This window comes from Trichosurus vulpecula, chromosome 8, assembly GCF_011100635.1.
Source record: "Trichosurus vulpecula isolate mTriVul1 chromosome 8, mTriVul1.pri, whole genome shotgun sequence".
Classification (NCBI taxonomy): Eukaryota; Metazoa; Chordata; class Mammalia; order Diprotodontia; family Phalangeridae; genus Trichosurus; species Trichosurus vulpecula.
The window spans coordinates 38,542,624-38,569,305 of record NC_050580.1 but is presented as its reverse complement, the minus strand read 5'-3'; the positions used below and the strand labels follow the sequence as shown (position 1 = coordinate 38,569,305).

Genomic DNA, 26,682 nt, shown 5'->3' with positions numbered 1-26,682 from the left:
ATTTCAATTTTATTAATTTCTACTTTGGTTTGCAGTATTTCTAATTTGCTATTTAATTGGGGATTTTCAATTTGCTCTTTTTCTAGCTTTTTTAGTTGCATGCCCAATTCATTATTCTCCTTCTATATTTTATTTATGTAAGCATTCAGAGATACAAAACTTCCCCTAAGAACTGCTTTTGCTGCATCCCATAAGTTTTGGAATGTTGTCTCATTATTGTGATTCTTTTGAATGAAATTACTGATTGTTTCTATGATTTGTTGTTTGACCCACTCATTCCTTAGGATTAGATTATTTAGTTTTCAATTTGTTTTTAGTCTATCTTTCCACGGCCCTTTATTACAAATAATTTTATTGCATCATGATCTGAAAGGGATGCATTGACCATTTCTGCCTTTCTGCACTGGATTGTGAAGTTTTTAGGCCCTAGTACATGGTCAATTTTAGTGTACATCCCATGTACTGCTGAGAAAAAAAAATATATTCTTTTCTATCCTCATTCAGTTTTCTCCAGAGGTCTATCATATCTACCTTTTATAAATTCTATTCACCTCCTTAACTTCTTTCTTGTTTATTTTGAGGATAGATTTATCAAATTCAGCGAGGGGGAGGTTGAGGTCTCCCACTTGTATAGTTTTGTTCTCTATTTCTTCCTGTAACTCTCTTAACTTCTCCTCTAAGAATATGGACGCTGTGCCACTTGGTTCATAAACTTTAAGTGATGATATTACTTCATTGTATATGGCACCTTTTAGCAGGATATAGTTTCCTTCCTTATCTCTTTTAATTAGATCTATCTTTGCTTTTGCATATTCTCCTCCACCCTTTTACCTTTACCCTGTGTGTATCCTCTTGCTTCAGATATGTTTCTTATAAACAACACATTATAGGATTATGGTTTTTAATCCATCCTGTTATCTGCCTCCATTTATGGGAGAGTGCACCACATTCACATTCACAGTTATGATTACTATCTGTGTCTTTTTTCCATTTTATTTCCCCCATTTATGTTTTTATTTCTCCCTTCTCCCTTCCCGTATCCTCAAAACAGTTTTGCTTGTGACTGCTGCCTATCTCCACGTTTCCTCCTGTTTAGTCCCCTCTCCTATCTTACTCTTTTCCCCTTACTACTTCTTCCATCCCTTATAACCACCCACCTTTCTTCCTTCTATCCCCTCCTCCTGCTTGTAGGACAAGTTTGATTCCTATACTTAGAAGAGAATGTTATTCCCTCCTTGAACAAAATCCAATGAGAGTAAAATTCTAGCACTCCTCTTCTCCCTCTACTACATGTGATTTTTTTTATGCCTCTTCATGTGATTTAATTTATCCTTTTCTACCTCCTCCTTACCTCTTCTCCCAGAACAATCCTTTTGCATCCCTTAATTATATTTTATCATCACATCAGTTAATTTATACTCACATTCTCTGTCTATGTCTATTTCTTTGGATTGTCATAATAACTATACCATTCTCAAAATTTACATATACATACATATATGCATAACATATTTTAAAAATGTAACCCTATATCCTGTAGGAGGATGTAAACATTTTGTGCTTATTGAATAACAAGGTGTTTTTCCCCTCCCTGTTTACTTTTATAATGTCTGTCTTGAGTTTTGTATTTGAAGGTCAAATATTCAATTGAACTCTGGTCTTTTCATCAGGAAGGTCTGGAATTCCCTTATTTCATTGAATAAATGTCTCTTTGCCTGAAAAGTTATGCTGAGTTTTGCTGGGTAGTTGATCTTTGGTTGTAGTCAAAGCTCCTTTGCCTTACGGAATAACATATTACAATCTTTCCTCTCTTTAAGGTAGAAGCTGCAATGTCCTGTGTGATCCTCACTGTAGTTCTGCAATATTTGAATTGCTTCTTTCTGGCTGCTTGCAGTATATTCCCCTTGATCTGATAATTCTGGAATTTGGCTAAAGTATTTCCTGGATTATTCAATTTGGGATCTCTTTCAGGGGGTGATTGGTGGATTCTTTCTATGACTATTTTGCCTTCTGGTTCTAGGACCTTGGGGCAATTTTCTTTGATGATTTCTTGGAAGATACTGTCTAGGCTCTTTTTTTCATCATGGCTTTCCATTAGACCAATAATTCTTAGATTGTCTCTCCTGGATCTATTTTCCAGGTCAGTTGTTTTTCCAATCAGATATTTCATATTGTCTTCTATTTTTTTCACTCTTTATATAAATTTTGGTTGCTTGATTCTTGATGCCTCATAGAGTCATTAGCTTCTACTTCCCCAATCGTAATTTTTAACAAATTGTTTTCTTCATTTAGCTTCTATACCTCTTTGTCCATTTGCCTAATTTTACTTTTCAAAAAGTCATTTCCTCTAGTGAGATTCTGAACCTCCTTAAGTATTTTGCCAACTTTACTTGTTACAGATTTGTTCTCATCATGGATTTTTTTCCTTTTTTACTTTTACCTCTCTAATTTGGTTTTTAAAATTCTCTTTGACCTTATCTAGGAATGTTTTGGGTTTGAGACCAGTTCATAGTCCATTTTGAGGTTTCAAGTTTGGGTATAGTGTTAATGCTGTCCTCTGCTGAATTCGTATTTTGATGTTCTGGGTCCCCATAATAGTTTTCCAAGGTCTTTTTTTTACTTTTCTAGATTCCTTTTTCATGGTGGTTGCCATTTTCCAGGCTTTTTAAGTGGATCTCTGCTTTTGGGGTGCAGGGGGCTCTGTTGCAAACTTCTTGTGCTGGGGACTTGGAGCCTGGTTACTGGCTTTGGGTGTTGTGGCCTTTGGTTTTGTCAGCTAGAGGCTGTAATGCTGCCACTCATCTGGTGCTGAGCTAGAGTTGGCTGGTGTGTGCTAAGAATCAAGGTCCAATGAGGTCTTTCTGCATTTCCCTGGGATTTCACCATGTAAGGTGTGGGGGACTGGTGGTCAGACTGCTGGAAGTCTCTTCCCCTAGGGCTGCGCTATAGCATGGGTGGTCTCAGTCATTGTCTGGGCTGGTGTCTGCCAATTTACCTGGCTGTGCAAAGTCACACCAGGTCTGGAGTTGATGTTTGCCAGCTCTACCCCCTTAGAGCTCAGAAACTCCTACTGGTCTGCCAAGGTGGGGCCTGCTGGGATGTCTCCTTGTAGTGGTCTCCTTCTGCCACCATGAGAGAGGCTGTTTCCCCAACTGCCCAAGCTATAAGATTACTGAAACTTCCAGCTCCTCTTTTCCAGGTTTCTCCTAATGCAGTATTCTCTGCGTTCATTCAAGGGATGGATGAGAGTTGTTTTACCTGGTCATCATGCCTCCCAGAAGATTAAGAATGCAGAGAATTTTAGAATGACTCCTAAATCAAGTATTATTTAGAACAGGGGAAGGCTGAGCAATTGGACCCCACATGCCTCAGTGTAAAGAACTGAAAACCAACTCAGTTTTCTTGAGCTCCTCCACCAGGCATTGAGCTTTTTCTTGTACTCTCTCTTCAATGTTTCTTTTCCTGATCCCAAAATTCCTTAGGATCATGAGTTAAAATCTGTGGATTTGTTTCCACCTCTCTCCATGACTAGAAAAAACTCCTAGACAAAGGAGAAAAACAGGACATTGATCATTCCAACACTGGAGATGGGAGAGGGTGTGCATGATGGTTATGGGTCTTTTGGCTTGATTCATTGATCCAGTTTAATTTTACTCAATTCAAACCCAAATGCAATGCAGCATGGTAGGTATGAAGTACCTACCACATGCTGTATTGGTAAGCAAAATGGGCTCTTAGGACTCAGTTCAACCAAGTGCCCTGAAAATGTTTGGCTTTTGTTTCTTTTGATTAATTCAGTGTATTTCATTGAGACTTACTAGGTGGTAAGCCCCAAGCCCTGACCCTATTAGATGCTAAACCTATGTGGGTGTGAAGCTCCCAGGGTCCTAAGGGGAGGTACTGACTCCAGAGAAGATCATAGCAGCCTACATTCTGGTCATTCAGATGATGTTTGATGACATCTGAAATGGTATAAGAGGAGAAGACACAGCTATTTTGCCCCGGGCTCTCACTCTTGGTGGTGTGGAGACTCTGGGCAGCAGTAGCTAAGAGCCCTCCAGCTCATAAACCCGGATGTTGGGACTTTGTTAAACTCTGGTAACTATTTATTGGGATTTGAATCAGATAAGGTCTGTCGATATTTGTAATTTCTTTGTATTTTGCTCCGAAGTTCACGGTGCTTTTTCCCCTGAACTAAGTGAATGGTATTTGTATGCTGAATTAAAGTAAGCTTGTCAACCCCTTAACATTGCTTTCCTTAGTAAAGGAGATCAAAAGAACCTGGGCTTTGGCAATGTGCTTGTTGTTGGGCTTGGGTTGGTCTCTTACCCCCGCAACAGCTGCTAGCTGGATTGTTGAAACACATGCAGGTCTTATTCTAGGTGTTGAGAGTAGAACAATAAAGATGAAACCAGTAACTATGCTCTGATGGGGGTGGGAGAGGACATACTCTGACATTCTCTTTTGCCTTTCAGTGACTCTTTTAAATAAACTATATTTACCTTTTCCTTTGACTACATCTTCAATTATTGGTACAATTCCTCTGTCTGTAAATGCATTAACTTGATCAGTTAGAGCTTCCTTCATAATGTTATCATATCCATGTAGCACCATGACACACAGTGTTCCAATATAAAGAGTATAGATGGGGCCATATTTTTTCAGCTAGCTGTGAAAAGAATGCCAAGAAATAAGAAGAGGTTCAATATGAAACTGTAGAAAGTTGGAATTTACCCCCAAAACTGCTTCATAACATAATTCAGTTGGCTGGGAATATTGCCAGGCAGCGAAAACACAACCAGATTCAGTCGCAGACTTTGGAATCTTTCTTTGGTGACAAAGAAGACCAAAACATACAGACAGAAGAAGTTAACAAAGTCAAAGAGCGTACAACTAAAGCATCCAAGAAAAACATGAACCGGTCTCAGGCCATGGAAGAGCTCAAAAAGGAGTGGGAAAAGCAAGTTAGAGAAGTAGAGGAAAAATTGGGAAGAAAAATGAGAAGTATGCGAGAAAACCATGAAAAACAAGTCAATGACTTGCTAGAGGAGACTCAAAAAATACTGAAAAATATACTGAAGAAAACAACACCTTAAAAAATAGACTAACTCAAATGGCAAAAGAGCTCCAAAAAGCTAATGAGGAGAAGAATGCCTTGAAAGGCAGAATTAGTCAAATGGAAAAGGAGGTCCAAAAGACCACTGAAGAAAATACTATCTTAAAAATGAGATTGGAGCAAGCGGAAGCTAGTGACTTTATGAGAAATCAAGATATTATAAAACAGAACCAAAGGAACGAAAAAATGGAAGACAATGTGAAATATCTCATTGGAAAAATCACTGACCTGGAAAATAGATCCAGGAGAGATAATTTAAAAATTATTGAACTACCTGAAAGCCATGATCAAAAAAAGAGCCTAGATATCATCTTTCAAGAAATTAACAAGGAGAACTGCCTGATATTTTAGAGCCACAGGGCAAAATAGAAATTGAAAGAATCCATTGATCCCCTCCTCAAATAGATCCCAAAAAGAAACAATTTGAGTATTGTGGAAACACAATCAGAATAACCCAAGATCTGGCAGCTTCTACATTAAGAGATCGAAGGGCTTGGAATACGATATTCCGGAGGTCAATGGAGCTAGGATTAAAACCAAGAATCACCTACCCAGCAAAACTGAGTATCATGCTCCAAGGCAAAATATGGAGTTTCAATAAAATAGAGGACTTTCAAGTTTTCTCAGTGAAAAAACCAGAGCTGAATAGAAAATTTGACTTTCAAACACAAGAGTCAAGAGAAGCATGAAAAGGTAATCAAGAAAAAGAACAAGAAAAAGAAATTGCAAGGGACTTACTAAAGTTCAAATGTGTTGTTTACATTCCTACATGGAAAGATGATGTGTATGATTCACAAGACCTCAGTATTAGGGTAGCTGAAGGGAATATGCACACACACACATACACACACACACACACACACACACACACATATATATGTTTATGTATATATATCCGTATGTTAGTGTGTATGTATGTATGTATATATGTATGTATATATATATATATATATATATATATATATATATATATACAGAGAGAGAGAGAGAGAGAGAGAGAGAGAGAGAGAGAGAGAGAGAGAGAGATTGAGAGAGGGCACAGGGTGAGTTGAAATGAAGGGAAGATATCTAAAAGAATTAAAATCTAATTAAGGGATGAGAGAGGAAATTTAATGAGAGAGAGAGATAGGGAGAGATAGAATGGGGTAAATTGTCTCACATAAAAGTGGCAAGAAAAGAGCAGTTCTGTAGGAAGAGAAGAGAATGCAGGTGAGGGGGAATGAGTGAATCTTGCTCTCATCAGATTTGACCTGAGGAGGGAATACCATACATACTCAATTGGGTATCTTACTCCACAGGAAAAAAGGAGGAAGAAGATTAAAAAAAGGGGAGGTAATAGAAGGGAGGGCAGATGGGGGTGGAGGTAACCAAAAACAAACACTTTCGAAAGGGGACAGGGTCAAGGGAGAAAATTCAATAAAGGGGGATAAGTTAGGAAGGAGCAAAATATATTTAGTCTTTCACAACATGAGTATTGTGGAAGGGTTATACGTAATGATAAGCATGTGGCCTATGTTGAATTACTTGACTTCTTGGCGAGGGTGGGTGGGAAGGGAAGAGGGGAGAGAATTTGGAACTCAAAGTTTTAAAAACAGATATTCAAAAAAAAGTTTTTGCATGCAACTAGAAAATAAGCTACACAGGCAATGGGGCATAGAAATTTATCTTACCCTACAAGAAAGGAAGGGAAAAGGGGATGAGAGGGGAGTGGGGTGACAGAAGGGAGGGCTGACTGGGGAACAGGGCAACCAGAATATACTCCATCTTGGAGTGGGGGGTGGATAGAAATGGGGAGAAAATTTATAATTCATACTTTTGTGAAAATCAATGCGGAAAACTAAATATATTAAATAAAAAAAGAAAGAGGAAAAAAAAAGAAAAAGGAGAGTACTTCTAGTACTTTTCCTTTGCAATGAACAATCCATACAACTAACAACTTAATATTCTTGTGGCATAGTTCTGACTCTGTCAATTTGCTACTCAAAAGTCTATAGGGGCTCCCTACGGCCTCCTTAATATGACATTAAATGCCTCCACAGCTGGATCCAACTTAATTTTCCAGATTTGCTTTTTGTTGCCTCTTATCCCAAAATTAACATTCTTGCCAAACTCCTTCGATGACTGTATTATCTCTCAACTCCTTGCTTTTTCCTAGATTGTCTCTCATTCTTGGAATTCATTCCCACCCTGTCTTCCAATCAGAATCTGTTCCTTACTTGAAGGTTCAGCTCAGGTGCTCTGTCGTACTTGAAACTTTTTTCAAGTCCCGCAATTACAAGTGCTTTCTCTGTCCTTTAATTACCTTCTGGTTTCTTATCTATGAATTTGTTGTATCCCTCTAGTAGAACACAAGATTCTGGAAGACAGGAACTATTTCATTTCAAGGAGAGATTATTTCATTCACCATATGTTTCTCTCCTATTTCTGGCACAATGATTAACACATAGTAGGTACTGAAGTTCTTATGAATTGACTGATTTATTTTTGGTTTTGTGTCCTCAGACCCTAGTATGATGCATTACAAAAGGTAAAGATTTGGTCCTATTGCCGAATTTCTTCTGTTACTGAAATTTTGACAGAAACAGTAAATGCATGCTGGACATCATTGCGAATGGAGATATTAGGTATAGAGCCCTTAACTTATACCATCCATGGCCTAAGCCTCTAAATCACCATGATTCCTGATACAATTATACATCTGAAGCCTTAATGTCTCCCCCCACACTCCAAGCAGCTGGGACCCAAAAGCCAAATCCAATCCCTTTACTCATGAGAATGATGCAGTGATGTTCTTTGAATTCAATCGCAGGATGTTGCCAATAAGTGGAAGAGGAATAGGACCTGGTAGAAGCTTCCCTGTTTTGAAACCTTGACCCCATATAGACAAGAAGGTCAGGAAAAGGGCACAAGCCAGGAAGGCAGTAGTGGTGAGCCCCCAAGGATCCATTGCCCTTGGAAATGGTACCACCACTCTCAGGGGTACCAGATGAGTTTTCTTTTTGTACTTTTGTACTTTTATAATCATTGGTAGAAAACAAGGGGTGGAAATGTCCAGATAAAAAACAGATAATCCTTGTAGCAAACAAGCTTAGTTTTTCATTAACTTTGATTACTTCAGCAAATAAGAGGTAGTTAATGACATGACTATGGATTTTTTGCTTTGCAATCTATTCCTGACTCTAACCAGGCCCTAAATTGCACAGGGAAAGTGGAGGTATGCAAATATATTGTCCTGGTCATATTTTTGGGGCTTATGGGCTGTCAACAATCAAATTTATTTTGACCTATGTGTGTCTACTGAACTTAGGAGCTTGCAAATATTCAAATTCAACCTGAGAGGGGGTTATTATTGAGTCCAGATTCGAAGATCCTTATAGACCTGACCTCACATTTAAGAGGTTATCTGCTATCTTCTTAAGTCCTAAGATAAACTGGGCTTAATTGACTCCTTAACCATGCTTGTTCTTTCTCCATCTTGAAGAACCTTCTTTTTGAGAGAAATGGCAACAAAATAGGCACTAATGTGTCCTGCCTTCATTCTGTGCTCTTTGAGCTGTGGCCCACTTGCCCTGAGGGCTCTCCTTACTATCTATCTTTTTCTGCATCTTCTTACTTGAACCTTTGGTGTCCCCAACATTTTTAGATCTTTGATTGTCTTCTGAGTTTTAGCCTTCCTGACCATGATCTTTCATGTTGGTACCTTTTCCTGTATCAGTCCTTGATGGTACTCACCCTCTGAACATCCATGGTACATGCCTTCATCTACTTATGACACCTCATGCAGAGCATGAAGTCATCAGTCTCACAGACTTCTATGGATTACCTGACTCAATCTAGTTTGAAGAAAACCCAGGGATCTAAGATTGAGACTGTAGTCATAGGTAGCTTTATCCTTTCTGGTCTTCCCCATTGGATTGATATGGAATGCGTTTCTCTGTTAATACTGACCTCTGCTTCCATGTCAGGTGCAAAACATGCCTTGCCTCATGCTTGACTTTCCCACAGACCTTTAAAGTTGCAAATATAATCTAATGTGCCATCAATGCACATAGAGAGCACTTCATGATGAGCTGTGTATACCTGAGTGGGGCCTCAACTGGTCACCATTCACTTATCCCCCTCTCTTCCATTCACAGAAAGTCCATCACCTGGGAAGTTTGTCTAAAGGTGCTATTCCACCAAAGCTGCTTGCTCTATTGGAACAAAGGCAATTCTGAGAGTTTCAGAAATAAAATAAAAAGATAAAAAATTAATATCTTGCCCAAGGATGTGCTAGAGCCAGCTCTGTTCATCTCAAGAGAGCTTGTTGTTAAATTCTAAGTGTGACCATTTACACCTTGGACAACTGACAAATACCACAAATCAGTGTTTTGTTTCTGGTTTTATTTCTAGATTTAAAAAAGTGATTAAGAAAAATGTTAGTAGGGCAGATTCAACTTGAATCAACAGATTCATGTGTGACAGGTATATTTTTTCTTGGTGAGCCAGGTGTTAAACATTCACCAGGCCACCCCTGTATCCTGTCTCTTTGGAGGATTATTAGGAGTACTTACAGAAGAGCTACCTTTCCTTTAAAAAGTATAATTGGTTCATCTTTTCCCTTGTTAGAGGGAGTTCCTTCATTGATGCAATCACAGAACCCTTGATATATGTAATGATAAGAATATTAATTATTATTAGTATGTGACATTTCCTATGTCCCAGACACTGTGCTAAAAGCTGTTAGTATCTCAACAATCTGAAGAAGTAGATGCTATTATTATCCCCATTTTATGGATGAGGAAACTGAGCCACATGGTGGTTAAGTGACTAGAAAATAATAGCAGAAATACCATCCTGGCTTTCCCCCTCTTACCATTCTGACCTCAGTCAAATCCTTTCCTATCCCTAGACTTCAGTTTCCTTCCCTGATTACTCAGAGTGTTGGACTGGAAGACCTAGTTCTCAAATGTGAACTCTTGTGATCCGATGATTCTCCCCACCTCAAATCTTCCCCACCCAGTTCAAAGATTAGGAAATTTGAGCAGAGAGATATGAAAGAATTTACACAAGGCCACACATGCAATGGCTGGCAGGGAGAGCTGGGATCCTGCCTGAACTATGGACTCACTCAATCTGAGATGAACTTCTTTCTTGGTTTATAGAACACATGGACCCTGGTGACCACTCACAGACTCTTTTGAACTTGGCATGAGCTTCTGAACAGGTTTACATTTCTTTATTGCTTCTCTGTTTACCTAATCATTCTCCTTTGATCATCACAACTTTCCTGAGAGACCAGCAGTGCACATAATGAGGTGGCTTGGTATACTGGGAAGGGACTTAGACTTGGATTGATAGGATTTGGTTTCAAATACAAGCTCTGCTGATAATTCCCTGTTTGACCTTGGTCAATTCACTTGCCCTAATGAGGGCTTCAGTTCCTTATAGGTCAAATGAAGCCTTTGAACACAATGACATCCAGTTTCTCAACCAGCTCTAGGATCCTATGACTGTCTTTAGGACATTATGGTTTACCAGCTCTTTAGAGACATAGTTTTTTCTTAATTCTCATGAAAATTCTGTAAGGTGTGTAAGACAAGCATTACTCACCTCATTTTTTTTCTTTTTTTATTAATTAATTTTTATTTTTAGTTTACAACATTCAGTTCCTGAAGTTTTTAAGTTTCATATTTTCTCCCCCTCCCTCTTCTCAGCCCCCACACCCAAGACAGAATGCGATCGGATATCAGTTCTACATATACTTTCACACTAAACATATTTTCACAATAGTCAAGTTGCAAAGAAGAACTATAAGCAATGGAATGAACCATGAGAAAGAAGAAACAAAACAGAAACAAAAATGGAGAGCAAATAGTTTGCTTCAGTCTGCATTCAGACTCCATAATTCTTTCTCTGGATGTGAATCACTTTTGCCATCATGGGTCTTTTGGAGTTGTCTTAGAACCTTGCACTACTGAGAAGAGCCAAGTAGTTTTAATGAATGCTGCTTTATAATAGAGTTTAAGATCTGGTATAGCTTGGGTACCTTTCCTACCATTATTTTTCATTAATTCCCTTGATATTCTGGAGCTTTTGTTTTTCCAGATGAACTTGGTTATTATTTTTTCTAGCTCTATAAAATATTTTTTGTACTTTAATTGGTATGGAACTAAAAAAGTAAGTTAATTTAGATAAAATTGTCATTTTTATTATATTAGCTCGGCCCAACCATGAGCAAATGATGTTTTGCCAATTATTTAGACCTGACTTTATTTGTGTGAAAAGTGTTTTATAATTGTGTTCATATAATTCCTGTGTTTATTTTGGCAGGTTGACTCCCAAATATTTTATAATGTCTACAGTAATTTTAAATGGAATTTCTCCTTCTATCTCTTGCTGTTGGGCTTTGTTAGTCATATATAGGAATGCTGAGGATTTGTGTGGGTTTATTTTATATACTACAAGTTTGCTAAAATTATTTACTATTTCAAGTAGTTTTTAACTTGATTCTCTAGGATTCTTTAAGTATATATCATATGATCTGCAAAGAGAACTAACTTAGTTTCTTCTTCACCTATTCTAATTCCTTCAATTTTCTCTTCACTTATTGGTAAAGCTAATGTTTCTCGCACCATATTGAATAATAGTGGTGATAATGGACATCTTTGTTTCACTCCCTATCTTATTGGAAATGTGTCTAGCTTATCCATATTACATATAATGCTTGCTGATGGTTTTAGGTAGTTGCTATTTAGCATTTTAAGGAAGGTTCCATTTCTTCCAATGATCTCTAGTGTTTTTAATAGCAGTGGGTATTGTATTTTGTCAAAAGCTTTTACTACATCTATGAAGACAATCATATGATTTCTGTTAGTTTTGTTGTTATTATGATCAATTATTCCAATAGTTTTCTTTGTATTGAACTAGTATTGCACTCCTGGAATAAATCCCACCTGATCTTAGTGTATTATTCTCAAGATAAGTTGCCGCAATCTTTTTGCTGATATTTTTAAAATTTTTTGCTTCTATATTCATTAGGGAAATTGGTCTATGATTTTCATTCTGTGTTTTGGCCATTCCTGGTTTAGGAATTAGTACGATATTTGTGTCAAAAAAAGAATTTGGTAGGACTCCTCATTCACCTATTTTCCGAAATAGCCTATAAAGTTTTAGGATTAATTATTCTTTAAATGTTTGATAGAATTCACTTGCAAATACATCTGGCCCTGGAGATATTTTTTCCTGGTGAGTTTAATTGATGGATTGTTTCATTCCATTTTTGGAGATAGTGTTATGTAAGTATTTTTCTTCATCTTCTGTTAACCTGGGCAATTTATATTTTTGTAAATATTCATGCATTTCCCTAAAATTGTCAAACTTATGGGTATACAATTGGACAAAATAATTCCTAATTATTGTTTGAATTTCCTCTTCATTGGAGGTGAATTCACCCTTCTCATTTTTGATATTGCTAATTTGAGTTTCTTCTTTATTAAATCAAATTGATCACCTATTTATCTATTTTCTTGTTTTATTTTATTAAACCATACTTAGTTTTATTCATTATTTCAATATTTTTCTCAATTTCAATTTTATTAATGTCTCTTCTGGTTTTCAGTGTTTCTAATTTAGTATTTAATTGGAGATTTTCAATTTGTTGTTTTTCTAGCCTTTTTTAGTTGGGTTCTCAATTCATTGATCTCCTTTATCCCTATTTTATTCATGTAAGCATTCAGAGATATAAAGCTTCCCACTGTTTTGCTGCATCCCATGAGGTTTGGTATGTTGTCTCATTATTGTCATTCCCTTGAATGAAGTTATTGATTGTTTCTTTGATTTGTTGTTTGACCCACTCATTCTTTAAGATTAGATTATTTAGTTTCCAAATAATTTTTGTCTGTTTTCCATAGCCTTTTGCTACACATAATTTTATTGCATCATGATCTGAAAAGGATGAATTGATTTTCTGCACTGGATGGTGAGGTCTTAATGCCCTAGTACATGGTGAATTTTTGTGTATGTATAATTTACTGCTTAGAAAAAGATATAGTCCTTTCTATCCCCATTCAGTTTTCTCCAGAGGTTTATTATATCTCCCTTTTTCTAAAATTCTACTCAACTGCTTAACTTCCTTCTTGTTTAATTTGAGGTTAAATTAATCAAGTTATGCAAAGGGGGGGGAGGTTTGAGGTCCCCTGCTAGTACAGTTTTGCTGTCTATTTCTCCCTGTAACTCCCTTAACTTCTCCTCTAAATATCTGGATACTATACCACTTGGTGCATTTATGTTAAGTAATGACATTACTTCATTGTCTATGGTGCCTTTCAGTAGGATAGTTTCCTTATCTGTTCTAATTAGATCTATCTTTGCTTTTGCTTTATCTGAGATTAGGAATTCTACCCCTGCTTTTTTTTACTTGAACTGAAGCATAATATATTCTAATCCAGCCTTTTACCTTTACCCAGTGTGTATCCCCCTTTTTCAAATGTGTTTCTTTTAAACAACAGAATCTAGGATTATTGTTTTTAATCCATTCTGCTATCTTCCTCTATTTTGTAGGAGACTTCATCTCATTCACACTCACAGTTATGATTATTATCTGTGTCTTTCTCTCCATCTCATTCTGCCCCCATTTATGCTTTTATTTCCTCCTTCTCACCTCCCCTCTTCAAAAGAATTTTGCTTTTGACCACTGTCTCCCTCAATTTTCACTTTCTATCTGTCCCTTCCCTTATCTGACCACTTTTCCCTTACTACTTCTTCCCTCCCTTCTGACCATCACCCCGCTTTGCTTTCCCCTTTCCCCCCTTACTGCCTGTAGGACAGATTAGATTTCTATACTTAACAGAATATGTTATTCCCTCTTTGTATCAAATACAATGAGTTAAACTGAAACAATGCTCATCTCCTTCCCTTCTTTCCCTCTACTATAATATGTTTTTGTGCCTTTTCATCTGATGTAATTTCCCCTTTTCTGCCTCCTTCTTTCCTCTTCTCTCATTAGATTCCCTTTGTAACCCTTAGATTTTTTTGTCACCAAATGAGTTAATTTATACCCACACCTTCTATTCATGTATATCCCTTTTAAATGTCATAACAAGTATACAATTCTCAAAGATTAAAAAGTATCATCCTTTCATATAGCAATGTAACTAGTTTGGCCTTGTTGAATAACAAGGTATTTTTTTCTATGTTTTTGCTGTTTACCTTTCTATGCCTCTCTTGAGTCCTGTATTTGAAGATCACATTTTCCATTGAGCTCTGGTCTTTTCATCAGGAAGGTCTGGAAATCATTTATTTCATTAAATATCCACCTCCTTTCCTAGAAGATTATGCTCAATTTTACTGGATCATTGATTCTTGGTTGTAATCTAAACCCCTTTGCTTTATGGAATATCATTTTCCAATCCCTCCAATCCGTTATGTAGAATCTGAAAGATCCTGTGTGACCCAGACTATAGCACCTTGATATTTGAACTGGTTTTTTGGCTGCTTGTAGTATTTTCTCCTTGACCTGATGATTCTGGAATTTGCCTACCATATTCCTTAGCATCTTCAATTTGGAATCTTTTTCAGGAGGTAATCGGTGACTACTTTTGATGATTATTTTGCCCTCTGATTCAAGGGTCTCGGAGCAGTTTTCCTGGTGATTTCTTGAAAGATGCTATCCAGGCCATTTTTTTTCAACATGGCTTTCTGGTACACCAATAATTCTTATGTTTTCTCTCCTGGATTTATTTTCCTGATCACTTGTGTTTCCAAGGAGATATTTTACATTTTCCTCTAATTTTTCATTCTTTAAATTTTATTTGACTGATTCTTGATGCCTCATACAGTCATCAGCTTCTTCTTGTTCAATTCTAATTTTCAATGAATTATTCTCTTCAGTTAGCTTTTGTACCTCCTTTTCCATTCAGTGAATTTTTCCTTTTAAGGAGTTATTTTCTCCAGATAGGCTCTGTACCTTCTTATCCATTTGGCCAATTTTATTTTTTTAAGAAATTGTTGTCTTCAGTGATTTTTTTTTCATTTTGTCATTTCTGTTTTTAATATCATTGTTCAATGTTTCTTCTACCTTTTAAATTCCTTCTTGAGCTCTTCCAAGAATTGTTTTTGGGCTTGAGACCAGTTCATATTACCTTTTGAGATATTAGATTAGATACTGTCCTATTCTGAATTTATATTTTGATCTTGCCTGTCTCCATAATAAGATCCTATTGTCTTTACTTTTCTAGTGTTCATATTATTCATGGTGGTTGCTTGTTAAAGTGGATCTTTGCTTCTGGGGCACAGGGGGCTCTGTCCCATGCCTCTTGTTGTGGGAGCTAGGGGGGCCTGGTTACTGTCTTTGTATGCTGCAGCTTCTATATGTTGCTGGTGCTCACCTAGCGGTGAGTTGGAGCTAGCTGGTGTGAGCAGAGGCCAGGTCTTTCTGAGTTTCCCTGGGGTAACACTGAAGCTCGCAGCATGAGGTATGGGGGTGGGGTGGTATGGCCGTTGGAAATCACCTGCTCCCCTAGTACTGGATAGGCTCAACCACTGGTGAACTCCTGTGCTGGTGTCTGCCTATTCCCCTTCCTGTGTAGAGACACATGTAAGGTGCTGGTTTTGGTGCTTGCTGGCTCCCCCATATCCTGGGGCTGAGGATTTCCTGCTGGTCTGCTGTGATGGGACTTGCTGGAATGACTCTGCTCCTTCCTTGGACCCCTCTAGCCACTGCAGGAGGGACCCTTCCTTTTGATCTTCCTAGCCTCCTGAGCTAAAAAACTGCTGTACACCTAAGATCCACTATTCCAGGATTTTTCCTGGGGCAATATTCTGTAGGTTGTTCAAGGTTAACAAGGAAGGAATGATAGCACTTACTTTACTCTGCCAACATGGCTCCTGGAAGTTCAAGTATGTGATCTGTCTATGGGCTGATATCTCCAGGAGTAACTGCTGCTGCTGCTTCAGGCCCTGCCCTTTTGTGTCACCCAGTTCTGAGATTCCCCCCTCAAGTACTGAGAGGTTTGGATATTGTTTCTGCTACAGATCATTGTGTTCACCAGGGCTGGGCCACTTTTGCTCCACTATGACCAAGTCTGCGGTATAGCTGGTGCGTTCAGTTATCTCCCAGCCAGACATAACAGAGCCTTCCTGTTGTACCTTCCTGGCCTGTCTTGGGCTGGAAATTCACCACGCTCTATCTCTCAGTGGATTCTGCCTCCTAAAAATTTGTTCAAGTTCACTTCTTAGGTGGAACCAACAGAATTTATGGGAGAGCTCAGATGAGTTGCTGCTTTCACTCTGCCGTATTGGCTCTGCCCCCTGGCTTCATTTTTCAAAGGCAAAAACCTAAGCCCTGAGTGATTCTGTGATTTAGTGCCTCTGTTGCTTCTCCCTCATTTTTGAGGTCCACGACATAATGGAGGTGATGCCATGACTTGGCAAGTTAATTGGATTTAAGTGGGGAAGGCCTGTGCAAAGCAAGATTAACCAAGGGAAAGGACACTTGCTTAGGGTGCATAAGACAATAATGCCAACAACAGAGAGGAGGCAAAGATGTTCAGTTTTTATCTGCTTACTTTCCCAAGGAGAATGAGACATTCTCTCAAATTACTGAACAAATAGACTGAGCCCAAGGCTGCAGGGCAGGCCAAACTTCTGAGCCCTGAGCCTAGAGGCTGTGGGGAAGCATTAGAAAGAGAGAGAGAGTAAGGACCAGGCTTTACTTGCTTATAGCTCCTAACCGTATCATAAACTATATAATACAATATGGCACTTCACCTTGTCAAAGGCCTTAGGTTTCCTTGTGTAAGTGTGCATGGAAAGAATGGCAACTCATAAATTATTGTGAAGTGGTGCCATTTTCCGCATTCTCGTTACTTCACAGCAAGGAAACTCAAAATTCATGTTACGTTCAACATGCTCCCTAATGATCAATCATATTAGAACAAATTATCATTTTCTTATTTTGTAATTCTTAAAAACTTTGATCCAAAATAAAAAAGAAAAAAACAGAGAAATACTAGAACTAAAATAATACAAAGTAAGAAAAAAAAGCATTACCATGTAGACAGCAGATCGTGAGAGAGGATTCAAAATATATAGTAACATATTTCTATTTCAAGAAAACCTATGTAATAAATCCTAAACATTGTGTTAAGATCTGTCCATCTTTTGTTTGCTTCCTTGGAAGCTTTATTTTATTCTTTGCTGGCACTTTTTACTTTGTTCTTTTTCCCCCCTTCTTCTCCACACGAGATGGCACAATTAAGTGCAGATATACACACACACACATGCAAGTATATGCACATATAAAGATATGTACACACAGATAAACACAGAAACACCCAGAGATACATGCACTTCACATCTGTATACTTAGATATCAATAATCATACTCATGTGTAGACAAAGTCATTCATATGCATCTATGTAAGACTGTACTAGTTTATTCTCTGTTTCTCTAAGGTTAGATAACCTCTTCCTTTATAAGTCCAAGTCCATCAACTCATCATTTCCTATACCACAGCAATATTCCTACCTTACACTGTGTAGTTGTTTTAAATAGTACAAAACAATGCCTTATAGTGTAGTTTCCCTGTTTTTCTCATTTGATTAAATTTCAGCCTTAATTTTATCTGAGATCATGATTACCGTCCCTGCTCCTTCTTCCCCCCAAAATTTTGCTCCTGATCTTTGTTTTATTTTTGTGCATATGCCTTGTTGCACATACCTTTCCCTCCTGACTCCTCTATTTTAGTTCTATTGCTACCTTGCCTCCTGTTACTTAACCTACCCACCCTTGAGGATCCCTCCCTCATCCTCCCATTCCCACAAATCAAAACACCCTTCTAGACCCACCTTTGACCTATTCCCTCACCTTCCACTCTAAAGATCCCTCCCTTACCCTCTCCCCCATTCTCCTAGTGTTTTCTTTATGAATTTAGAAAACTTTTATACTCTTCTAGATATATACATATTGTTCCCTCTTTAACCCATTCCCAATGAAAAGAGGTTTCCAGAATTAATAGTTCTCCTCTCCCATCTAATTCCTCTTTGTCAGTTCTTCTTCTCACATGTCATTTATATAAGATAATTACTTTTTTAGCAGTTTCTAAATGGCTTTACTTTTAAAAATCATGTCATAATCAAGTCTACCCCAATCTTTCTTATGAACTACCCAATTACTAATAGCAATCTTAGACATATGTTTTACATTTTACATACATAAAAGGTAAACAGTCTGTGCTTATTGAGTCCTTTGTAATTAGTCTTTGCTGTGTACCTTCTATTTCCTTTGGCTCTTGTATATCAAATCTTCTGTTATGTTCAAGATTTTAATTTTTTCTATAAAATGTAATCCCCAAAGTCTGATGATTAATTAAATGTCCATTTTTCCCATTCAGGACCATGCTTAGCTTTGCTAGATATGATTTTTTTCTGCCAGAACCCCAGTATTTTTGCTCTTCAATATATATTGTTCCAACACCTGGAGTCCTTTAAAAGTGTCTCTGCAAGTAGGACTCATGTGATCCCAATCATGGCACCCATCATATTTAATTTTTTTTCCTTGTTACTCATAATATTTTATCCTTGAGGTAGGAGTTTTGGAATTTTACTCTAGTATTCCTATGGGTTTTCCTTGTAGGATCTCTTTTAGGTAGTGACCAGTGGATTTTTCCTATTCCTACTTTCCCATCTTATTCTAATGCTTCAGGACAATTTCCTTTAATTATTTCTTGGTTCATGGTGTCAAGATTTTTTTGATCATAGCTTTCAGGTAGTCCAATTATTCTCATTTTCTCTTCTTGATCTATTCTCCAGATCAGTGGTTTTTTTCTTATGAGATTTTTCACATTGTCTTCTTTTTTCATTATATACATCTATCTATCTATCTATCTATCTATCTATCTATCTATCTATCTATCTGTTATAGCTTCCCTGGCTTCCCCCTGCTCAATTCTGATTTTTGAGGAGGTGTCTTCTTACTTCAGATTCTGGATCTCATTTTCTAATTGGTTGACTTTCTTTTCATAATCAGCTTGCTTTTCTTGGATTGTTCTTATTTTTTTAATTTTTCCTCAATCTCTCTCATTTGATTTTTGAAGTCTTTCAAAAGTTCTTCTGTGAATTCTTTTTAAGCTGCTGACCATTTGACATTACTCTTTGGGGCAGAAGATTCTTTGCTTCAATATTCTCCTCTGAATATGAACCCCAGTCTTCTCTATTCCCAGAGTAATTCTCTGTGGTTGGATTTCTTCTCCTTTGCCTGTTCATATATATATTTTTTTATTTGCAGAAACTTAGTTTTTGTAGTCACCTCTAACCCTGGGATATGGGGGATGATGCTTCTCACCTCAGATTCTTCTTCCATTCTCCCCTTTGGCCTGGAGCCAAAACCAACCCCTCCAGACTCTTGTAAGTACCCACAGTTGGTGGTGGCCCCACCCCACTGCTTTTGCACTCATCCAGATATGCCCTGGTTCTTTCTTGCCCCCAGCCACATCTCTACAGCACAGCTGTGTGTGGCATTCCTTGTCAGCAGAGATCCCCAAGATCTACCCCAGCTCAGATGTCTGACTCCTCTCACTGTCCCTTGGGTAAAAGTTCCTATGCCTGGGGCCAAGTCAGCCTCTTGTTTAAGTGGACCTAGCTTGGAGATGTTTACTCTTGAGAGAGCCCAAACCTCATACTGAGATTTTTCTTCTTATCTTCTCTGATTGTCCCAGGAGTACCACTGTTCTGCTCCTACTTTTATGTATTTTAACCACTATGTTTGCTCTCAGGTGCTATTACTATCTTGTTTGTTGGGGGAAATCTGGAGAGCTTGGAATTTGCTGACTTACTCCACCATCTTCCCAGAATACACCCCAAATTCTAGTTTTCAAAACACATGTTATAGAAGAATTTACCATACTATATTTTGTTCATCCATTCCCCAACCTTTAGTTTCCAATTTCTGCCACTATAAAAAGAGCTGCTGTAAAGCTTTTTGTAGATTTGTGTCCTAGATCTTTTTCTTTGATCTCTTTGGGCTGTAGACAAAGTAGTGTTATTGCTTGGAGAAAAGGTATGAATAATATTGTAACTTTGCAGGCACAGTTCCAAATTGTTTTTTAGAATTGATGGACAGCAACATCAATAACATATTAATGTATCCCTCTCCCCGCAAAGCCCTTCCAATATATGCATTATCCATTTTTCCTTCTATTTTCACAATTCATTGGTTGTGATGCAGAAACTCAGAGTTGTTTGAATTTGTATGTCTTCAATTATCAGTGATTTGGAACATTTTTTCTAATGGAATTAATAGCTTGAATTTCTTCCCCCCAAACTGCCTAAAATGTCCTTTCAATGTGTATCCATTGTAGAAGGACTAATTGTTCTCTTAAAATTCAAGAAACCTTGCCCGGATGAACTATGTTCTTGGGACTTGGAAGGGGAAGAAAAAGGGAATGGAAGGAAATAAACACTTTTGTAAAAAACAATATATTTTATTTTCCTGACACCATAGCCCTGATGAGTGGTTTTGTACCAAATGTAATGGAGGCTATACAGAATGTTTTACATTTGGGAGGGGGTAGGAAAGAGAAGGAAACACAAATTTAAAATATTAAAAAACTCCTCCACCCAACACACAAATAAAAATCCTGGATAGCTTTTAGCATCTGTTCTACTCCCATGTTAATACAATCACTTGGACAGAGAAAATATCCCAGGGTGGGGGTTGAGAAGGGAAATGGAAGGATGGGAAAGAGAGGCAGAGAACAGAATGAAGAAGACTGTAAAATACCAGAGCATCCCAAGGACAGTCTTTCCCTCCTGACACCAAGAGAATTCTAGGCACAGAGGAAAAAGTAAGGCTCTGCTAGATTATTTTCCCCCAAAATAACACCAAGTATTGCAGCTGCCAAAGAGAAAAGCAGGGCAGGAAGGCAGAAGACAATGAGAAGGGAATAAATTTACAGAGGGTAGACAAGGAAGAGGAGAGGATCACTATGACCATGACTGTGTGTAGGGAAGAGGCCAAAGGTTCCAACAAGCACCCAAGCTGAAAAGAAAAATAAATGTCCTAAACTTTATTACTTTAAAAGAAAACCCCCTCCAGTCTGCCCACCCCCTGCTTAACTTAGTTCCTTTTTTGTGCTTTTCATTAATATTCTGCTCTGAGTTCACAGTTTGGGTTTTCTATACAATGGAGTTGAAAGAAAACAATCCAAATGTCTGCCAAAGGGTTCTCCATCTAAAGTAAACAGCCCGGCATTCATTCCCATTCTCCTCTCACTAAATTCTCTGCTTAATTCCCTTTTAGAATATAGTACAGTATACAAAAAAATAACACACCAAATAAAACAAACAAACAAACAAACAAAAGAAGAAGAGTCCTGGGAGAAGCCAGTCAAAAGGACTTAAATATACAGACAGTGGGACAACTCATGACAAATGGCAATTCTCAAAGTACAGCTAGCGTCTCAAAAGTAGGTGCCATCATGGGATACCCAAGTGAACAAAAATAATTTTAAAAAAATCTTAAAAAAACACACCTGTTATTTAAATGAATAATTTGTTTTTAGGTAAATTCATACATTCGAGGTTTTTTTTTTTTAATTTTTTTTCCCCCAAAGCAGTCCTTGGGTCTCTGTTCTCCTATTGCATGACCAGTTGTACTTCCTGCAGCCCATAAAGCAGCTCTCAGGACCTGGAATCTCATCTTGACAAGTATCAGCACATCCAGTCTTAACAGCTTAAAACATCATGTTCCTTGGGTTTACAGGTCCTTGGGTGAATCCACACATGCCCACATCAGTAGACATCCCTCGAGGCCAAATCTGTGGGAGTATCATGATGTTCTGTTGGGGTTCCATCATGCCCTACATTGACATCATCATGCCTGGAGAGCCCACAGGCCCTGGGTGGGTCTATAGTCCAGCAGGTGCCCGATCCTTGACAAGAATCATGCCTACAGCAGCCGCTCTGTTGTCCATCAGGGTGGGCTGGCCAGGCATTGCAGATTGTGTTGGTGACATCATCAGATGGTGAGGTCGTGTCATACCTTGCTACAGAAAGGCAGATGGTCTCATTGGGTTATGTCCTGGCATGGATGGAGCTGCACCAAGGGGGATATCTGGAGTTCCCATTGGACCTGGGCCCCTCATGCCAGGCAATGCTAGTCCCATTCTAGGGGCCTGTTCTCCTATCATCCCCTGAATGTGTGAGAACCCAGGCCCAGGACCCTGGGCTTATTTTTGTCCTGGGATCTCCCCCAGAGGAAAATACTGCAGTGTCTGGCTGGGCTTCTATGATGGGATAATCCAGGACAGATCTAACTCAGGTATTCCAGTGGCTCCAGGTTGAATCACTTCCTATGGGTCTGCATCTGTGAAAACTGAAGGCATGTTGTTTCCCAGGATGGTAAAGGAGTTAGGACCCCCTGGGCCTCCAGGCTTACAAAATGCTGGATCTGTGGAACTTTGGGGCAGATTGCTAGGACTGCCCAGGGGTCCCTCCCTAGGAAATCCCATGCCTTCTGGAAAGTTACCTTGACCCCCACTGGGGCCAATGTGGGGAAATGGCACCTGCTGTGGAGGAGACTGTCCTGGAAGGAATCCCTGTGGGAAGCCCATTCATCCTTGAACTACCTGGGTCATTCCCATCAGGCTAAGGGTTGGTATTTGAACTCCCATGTTTGGGGCTGAAATTCAAGCATTCTGAGGTTTAATACCCAGTCTTGGCATGTTATTCATTGATACCAAGTTGGGAGATAAAGCTGGCAGGGAGTTTTCATCTGAACTCTCCACAATCTTGATGCCATGATGGTGAGGTGGGGGTGGAACTGGGCATTGCAAACTGGAACATTAGAGATCACAATGGAGAGAGAATTCTGGGAAAGGGTTGTTTCTGGAGGCATTTTGTATGGGGTACTAGAGGGAAGACTTTTCAGAATATTCACAGAAGCAGACTGCCAGCAGTAGGAGGTGGTGGACCACCTGACTCTACATTTCCCATCATGGCTGGGGAAGCCATAATGAGTGATGTTTTCTGGTTTGGAGGGTTCCCAGGACACGGTAGTGGAGGTTTTGAAGAGGAGGTCCATCCAAGTGAAGGGGCAAGAAGTGTTGGAGACTTTAGGTGAATAGGTGAAGCAGCAGCAGACCCCAAGACAGGAGGGGACTTAATGGAAGTAGCAGCAGCTGGACCTGCCAGCATGCCTGCCAGCTAGGATAGAGTCTGGGGTGACTTGAGGTTCCCCGAGGGCGAGTCCAACATTGGTGACTAAACCTTGAGCATGGTGGGAGACTTCAGAGGATTAATGCCTGGAGAATGAACCTGGCAAGCAGCCACAGAAATATCCAAGGGCTTACATCCCAGACTCTGCTGAATAGGGTGAGTAGTGTTGAGGCTGGCAGGGTTACTATATAGTTGAAAGGTAATGGTGGCATGTGGCTGAGCTGGGGGTTAGTCCTTTGGTCAGGCCCAACTGGGTCTCTGAGATTCCAAAGACCACTGTTGCCACCCAGACCCTGAGACATGGGAAGGAAAGGCCTAGGGCCCATGCCATACTCCTGCTGAAGGAGATCACCAAATGGCAGGGGCACCATATTTTTTGGGAGGGAAGCATATTGGAGCCACCTGGCCATAGTTTCATTATCTCCTGAAGACCACCCCAGCCTCCCTCATTTTCTGAGGTATCGTCTGTGGGTTGGAGCCCATACTGACATTCAGATTTACATCCCCCTTCATGCCACTGGGAACCATCCCAAACTCAAATTCCTGGCTAGGACCAATCTGTGGTGGCATTCCTTTTTTGGGTACTCAGGCCTAGAAGGGCTTAGGGGCCCCTCTACTGGTATATGAGGGAAAAGGGGACTATTTCCAGGCTCCATGTGTTGCTAAGACCCTGGTATCATTCTGTTCATCAGCCCCATGCTCCCACCTGGGCCAGGGAGTGCTTTGCCGGGGCGGTGTCCCCCTCTCTTGGAGTCACAGGGGGATGACTGGGACTGGCTGGCTGAGCCCCACTGTTCACTGCGATTGGAGAATTTGGAATCCAGCAGGGGGTTTCCAGATGGGGATATCACTGTTGGGGGACAGACCATCACCTCCTGCTTAGCTTTGGGGATACTCTAAGTTTCCTGATGGAGAGTTCCTCACTCTAGGGTACTGGAACGCACTGATTGCAATCCATAGCTTGGAGTCACAGACCGGGACCTGCTGGCCAAGCTCCTCTCCAAGGGTGACAGTCACAAATGTGGGGGCAGGGGTGGGGGGCTCAGCACTGTCTATCCCCTAGGCCTTTTTCCTTCTTGCTTTTCTCTGCTGTGGTAGTGGGCCTTTCCCCCCTGCAGCTCCAGCATTCTCTAGGTGAGTGTTTCCTACTGCCAAGGGAAGATCTCGCATCTCCAGGGCTCACTAAACCCCTGGGGTCATGATACAGGTGCTCATCCTGGGAATTGAGCAGAACTTCTTTTCTCAAAAGATGCTCCTATCTTCAAAGGTTTTCAACCTGTTTCTTGCCCCACAATGGAACACCAAAGAACTTTCCATGGATGATCTCAACCTCCTTCAAGGAGGCCAGGCAATTCAATTAGAAATACACCAGCTAGTCACACTTTAAAGTCAACAGGCCCAAACCTGACACCCTGGAGGGGAGCTGGAGGCAGGGAGGAATGGGGGCAGGGGTTGATTATCTGTGGCCTCTCTCAGCCACAGGGGGCTGGAGGCAGCCGGAAATGAACATTTCTATAATGCCAACTACACATCAAACACTGCTAAAAACTTTTTACCAACATTATTTCATTTGATTTTCACAACTCTGCAATGGGTACGGCTAGTGGAGTAGTGAACTGGTCCAACCATTCTGGAGAACACTCAGAAACTATACCCAAAAGGATATAAAACTCTTCATATCCTTTAACCTAGCAATACCACTACTAGGTCTGTATACCAAACAGATCAAAGGAAAAGGATTGTGAAGGGAATTATGATTTTTATAATAATTGATATGATATATGTAATGAATATACTAATAATTAGATTTCTCAGAATTGACTCTCTCATAAGTCAGATGCTCACAATGCAGCTTAAAATGATTAATCAAACAAACCTTGACAATGCTCAGGATCACTGTGTGTGTACCTGAAGTGAAGTGAATTAAAGATTGTAGAATCTTTTCCTGTCACAGAACTCTGGTCATGTGACCCACCAAGTAATGAAACCCTAAATCTGAAAAATAATGCTCCCACAGAACTCCAGTACTGTATTGTTTTCCAATTGTGAGAACTTATTTGAGCCAAGGAAATGATTGTTTGTAATGCACCTTTCCCCCTTCCTTCTCACTTGTGATTTATGTATCTAATCTCTGTCTTCACTTCAGCAAGGTGGAATTCTGATCAGGAGAATTCCCAATTTGCAAATCTGCTCCTCATAAGGTAACTAATTAAATGGCTACCTGATTACTGGCACTTTGTCTCTGGCCTGCTGTTTCACCATTTTCAGGGTAGAGACTGGCTCAGTAAAATACTCTTTACAAGACCTAGATGATTGAAAAATCTGTGGCATATGGTTCTGACGGAGTACTGATGAGCTATAAGAAATACTGGGGGAAATGGTTTCAGAAAAAATGGCTAGAACTATACAAATTGATGTAAAGTAAAAAGAGAAGAACCAAGAAATCACTGTGCAGAGTAAAAACAATGTTGTAATGATGATAAATTGTGAAAAACTTGACTACTCTGATCAGTACAATGATCCAATGCAATTCTGAAGGATTCATGATGAAAAAAAATGTTATCCACCTCCAGAGAGAGCACTGGTGAACTCCAAGTATTGTTCTGTGTATTCTCACCAGCTCTTCTCAATCTCTTATGCTTCCCTTGCAATTTTTTTTATCATTTCCATTTTTGCATGAATCATTCACTTCATCTCTCTCATTTTCTTGAACATATCTCTTGTCTTTCCCATTCTATTGTTTTCTTTTATATCTTTGCACGGCTCACATATGAAAATATTATCTCTCTTTGTTGTTCTCTGGAATTCTGTATTCAGCTGGGTACATATTTTCTTTTCTTCCTCACTTTTTCACTTTCTTTCTTTCCTCAGTTATTTGTAATACTTACCCATATAGCCATTTTATTTTCTTGCTCTTATTTACCTTTTAGATATTTTTTGTTGCTGCCTTCTACACAAAATCATGAAACTCTATCCATAGTTCTTCAGGTACTCTATCTACCCCATGTAATCCCATAAATCTATTTATCACCTCCACTTTAGATTCATAAGAGATGTTATTTAGGCTACACCTATATGGATGCATGGTTTTCCGTGCTTTCTTTAAGTCTTATTTTGCAATACGAAGCTCATGATTTGAGCCACAATCAGTTCCAGTTCTTGTTTTAACCAACTATATTAGAGTTTCTCCACCTTTTGTTGAAATGCATATAATAAGTCTGATGTTGATATTGACCAACTGGTGATATCCCTTTCTAGTCACCTTTTGCATTGTTGAAATAGAGTGTTTGCTATGACCAGTGAGTTATCTTGACAAAACTCTCTTAGTCCCTGTCCTGCATCACTTTGTGCTCCAAGGTCAAATTTGTCTG

The 26,682-nt window shown here is 39.1% G+C and overlaps 1 pseudogene; it reads right to left on the bottom strand.

Moving 5' to 3' along the window:
* Positions 1-21,828: 21,828 nt before the first annotated feature.
* On the bottom strand, positions 21,829-24,000 carry LOC118828050 (annotated as a pseudogene).
* Positions 24,001-26,682: the final 2,682 nt, after the last annotated feature.